Source organism: Papio anubis, chromosome 19 (assembly GCF_008728515.1).
Source record: "Papio anubis isolate 15944 chromosome 19, Panubis1.0, whole genome shotgun sequence".
Classification (NCBI taxonomy): Eukaryota; Metazoa; Chordata; class Mammalia; order Primates; family Cercopithecidae; genus Papio; species Papio anubis.
The window spans coordinates 19557770-19562589 of record NC_044994.1 but is presented as its reverse complement, the minus strand read 5'-3'; the positions used below and the strand labels follow the sequence as shown (position 1 = coordinate 19562589).

The 4820-nt window shown below is 39.3% G+C and overlaps 1 pseudogene; it reads left to right on the top strand.

The window, feature by feature from the left end:
- The first annotated feature begins 1303 nt into the window (after window positions 1–1303).
- Window positions 1304–2629, top strand: LOC116271458 (annotated as a pseudogene).
- Window positions 2630–4820: the final 2191 nt, after the last annotated feature.

Here is a 4820-nt window from a genome sequence, read left to right as displayed (position 1 = left end):
ATTCCGTCGGGCGCGGTGGCTCAAGCCTGTAATCCCAGCACTTTGGGGAGGCAGAGGCCAGGCCGGGATCACGAGGTCAGGAGGTCCGAGACCATCCTGGCTAACATGGTGAAACCCGTCTCTACTAAAAAAATACAAAAAACTGCTTGAGGCCTTGGCGTGTGAGCCTGTAGTCAACTACTCGGGAGCTGAGGCAGGAGAGAATGGCATGAACCAGGCCGGAAGACTGCAGTGAGCTGAGATCCTGCCACTGCACTCTCCAGCCTGAAGGCGACCGAAACAAGACTCGTCTCAAAAAAAAAAAAAAAAAAAAAAAAAAAAGAAAGACTAATTTATTCCAAAGTTTAGTTTCAGTGATAGTATCCTTCATGGCCTTTGCCAAATCACATATAATTTCCATGATGATTTACTTTATGTATTTTTCTTTGTATCAACTTGCTATTTATACTTAAAAACAATTGAGACAGCCAGGTGGGAGGCAGTCTCTGGAGAAACTCCAGCCAGCCTCCCCACTGAGGTGGCGCCTCGGGAAGTTCATGCCCTTTGCAGTTGGGTGGAGCTTGGCCCCTCTTCCTGTGTGAAACCTAGGATTCCAACTGTCTGGCAGGAAGCACTGTAGCGGAGGGTTTCTCCCTTGTTTTTTCCCCCTTTTCACCCCATAAAAGCCTGCTTTACTCACCCTTTAAACCATCTGCGAACCTAAATTTTCATGGCCATGGGCCAAACAAGAATCTCATCTTTAGCTGAAGTAAGGAAAAGTCCTGCAACACAATTATTTAAAATATAAAGTTTAAATCAGTACCATAAGTAAGAAATTAATACTGTTTGCCATAAATGTATGGTAACCATAAAAATAAATACAATGAAAACCAAATAATACCGTTGAGTCATACTTAGATGCAATTTCCTGATCAGTGGTCAATAATGGCTTTCATGTTTTTAAGAATGGGTACTAGCAATCATTAGAAAGGTGTTAAAGATATATTTTCAACAAATTGTTGCTTTCTCCTTAACCCAAAGTACCCAAAAACAACAACAAAAAGTCAAGTTACTAATGCTGATTCAATTATACATTATGCATAATAGGGAGAACACTAGGTTTAACAAATACAAAAATTTCCTAACAGATTCTAAAAAATAAACATTGACATTAAAATATATCCCCATACATAGGAACCCCCAAAATCTCGCTCTCGCCTGCCTGCTCTCTTGCTTACTTGCTCTTTCGCTTGTCCCCTCCTCGAGGATCCAAGGTGCTCTGACCACAGCCTGCAGCTGGGATGGGAGACAGAGGAGGTGGCTCAGGGAAAATGAGACTGCAGTGCTGGTGGTAGGAAGATGTTGGGCAGGGACAAGCAGCAGGAGCAAACTATTGCTGAGGACTTGGTCATGACCAAGTATCAGATGGGTGGGTGACATCGCCAACTGGGTACTTTGGTCCTTGATGGAAGCATCCAGCTCAGGTGTGTGGATACTGAGCCTGTGTGAGGAAGGTGATGCCATGATTGTGGCAGAAACAGGGAAAATCTTCAAGAAAGAAAAGGAAATGAGGAAAGGTATTGCTTTTCCCACCAGCATTTTGGTAAATAACTGTGTGTGTCACTTTCTCTCCTTTGCGGAGTGACAAAGACTGTATTCTTAAAGAAGATGACCTGGTAAAAATTGACCTTGGTGTCCACGTGGATGCCTTCATCGCTAATGTAGCTCATACTTTTGTGGTGGATGTAGCTCAGGGGATCCAAATAACAGGGCAGAAAGCAGATGTTATTAAGGCAGCTCACCTTTGTGTTGAAGCTGCCCTATGTCTGGGGAAACCTGGAAACCATAACAAACAAGTGACAGAAGCCTGGAACAAAGTTGCTCCTTCATTTAACTGCACGCCAGTAGAAGGTATGCTGTCACACCAACTGAAGCAGCATGTCATTGATGGTGAGAAAACCGTTATCCGGAACCCTGCAGAACAGCAGAAGAAGGACCATGAAAAAGCTGAATTTGGTGTTTTCATCATCATAGGAGAGGGCAAGGCCAAGGATGCAGGGCTACTATTTACAGAGGAGACCCCTTTAAATAATACGGACTACAAATGCAAACTTCACACGCCTTCTTCAGCGAGGTGGAAAGGTGTTTTGATGCTGTGTCATTTACTTTAAGAGCATTTGAAGATGAGAAGTAGGCTTGGATAGGCGTGGTAGAGTGTACCAAGCATGGACTGCTGCAACCATTTAATGTTCTCTATCAGAAAAAGGGTGAATTTGTTGACCAGTTTAAATTTGCAGTTCTGCTCATGCCCAATGGCTCCATGCTGATGAGCAGTGGTCCCTTTGAGCCTGACCTCTACAAGTCTGAGATAGAGGTCCAGGATCCAGAGCTAAAGACCCTCCTACAGAGTTCTTCAAGCTGAAAAACCCAGAAAAAGAAAAAAAGAAGGCTTCCAAGGCTGCAGAGAATGCCACCAGTGAGGAAACATTAGAAGAAAAGGAAGCTGGCAACTGGGGTGGGGCCTTCTCCCCAGATTGCTGCTCCTGCCTCATCCCCTTCCCACTGTATCCCAGGCTCTGTGAAGTGCAGTTCTTCTTCTCCACCTGGGAACACCCGCAAAGCGGGGGTCTCCTTGCCCCCATCCCAGTTCCCCAACCCACCCCCTTCCAGCAATAACCAACTCCAACTGACTCTGGTCTTGGGAGGTGAGGCTTTCCAAGTGCAAAAGACTACTTTAAATGAGAAAAAGAAATTGAATAATAAAAGCAGGAATCAAAAACCAAAAAAGAAAGAAAGAAACTCCCACAGATTCAACAACAAAAAAATGTCTTAGAACAACAGAAAGACTTCTTGGAACTATGGAGTGATTATAGCAAGGTTGCAGAATACAGGTAAATATGCAAACATCAACCACTTTCCTATATATGAGCAAGGAACAAGTGGAATTTCAAATTAAAATATATCATCTACATTAACAACAATGCCATGAAACACTTAAGTATAAATCTAACAAAATATGTTCGAGATCTATATGAAGAAAATGACAAAACTCTGATGAAAGAAATTAAAGAACTAAGTGGAGGGATATTCCATGTTTATTCCTAGAAAGACTCAATATGATTTTTCCCAACTTGGTCTATAGATTTAACATAATCCCAATCAAAATCCCAGTAAGTTATTTTGTGGTTATCAAAAAACTAATTATAAATTTTATGTGAAGAAGTAAAAGACCCAGAATAGCCAAAACAATATTGAAGGAGAATAAAAAGATACTCTGTCTCTAAATATTAAAAATTTTAAAAAGACAAATAGTTTAATGGAACATAACATAGAGACCAGTTAGAGACAAGGAATAAGCTCACACAAATATCAACTGATCTTTGGCAAGGAAACAAAGACAATATGATGGAGAAAAGATAGTCTTTCAACAAATAGTGCTGGAGAAATAGGACATCTACATGCAAAAAAAAATTTTTTTTAAAGGAATCTAGGCACAGACTTTACATGCTCCACAAAAATTATTTTGAAATGAATCATAGATGTAAATGTAAAATGCAAAACTACAGAACTACAAAAAGATAACATAGGAGAAAATTTAAATGACCTTTGACTTGGTAATGACTTTTTATATGTAATAACAGAGGCATGATCCATTAAAGAAATAATTGATAAGATGAACTTCATTAAAACTGAAAACTTCTGCTCTGCAAAATGTGCAATTAAAAGAATTAGAAGACAAGCCACAGACAAGAAGAAAGCATTTGCAAAAGTCACAACTTACAAAGGACTAGTATCCAAAATAGACAAAGAACTCTTAAAATTCAACAATAAGAAAATGAACCACTCAGTTGAAAATGGGCAAAAGGCCTGAACAGACACCTCATGAAAAAGATACAGAAGACAAGTATGCATATGAAAAAGTACTCATCATCACATGTCATTAGAAAATTGCACATTAAAACAACAAGGACATACCACTACTCACCTATTAGAATGGCCAAAATACAAAACACTGACAACAGCAAATGCTGACAAGGATATGGAGCAACAAGACCTCCCATTCATTGCCAATGGGAATGCAACATGGCACAGCCAATTTGGAAAACAGTTTGGCACTTTCTTACCATACAATTTAGCAATTCTGCTCCTTTGTATTTATCCAAATAAACTGTAAACTTATGCCCACACAAAAACCAATACATGGATGTTTATAGTAGCTTTAATTTCCATAAACTCTCTATTTATTTAAATATAAATTTCTGTAAATTTCAGTTTAATTTTTATAAACTGAAAGCAACCCTGATATCCTTTATTAGGTGAATGGAGAGATAAACTGATAATCTAATTTAACAGTGGAATATTATTCAACACTCAGAAGAAATGAGCTATCAAGCCATGAAAAGACATGGAGGAACTTTAGAAGCATTCAGATTGGTGAAAGACGCCAATCTAAACAGGTTACATGCAGTATTATTCCAACTACATGACATTCTAGAAAATGCAAAGCTATGGAGACAGTAAAAAAAATCAGTGATTGCCAGGGATTAGTAGGAAAGGAGGGTAAATACCTGGAGTACAGAGGATTTTTAAGGCAATGGGGTTATCCTGTATGATACTGTAATGGTGATCATGTCACACATTTGTCAAAACCCTTAACGATGTACCACTACTATTTATCCATAGAATTTTAAGAATCCATAGAATGTAGCACACCAATAGTAAACCCTGCTATAAACTATGGACTTTTGTATAATAATGATGCATCAATACAGATTCATTGATTGTAACTAATACATCACTCTGGTGTCAGATGTTGATTACAGAGGAGGAGGCTGTGCAAG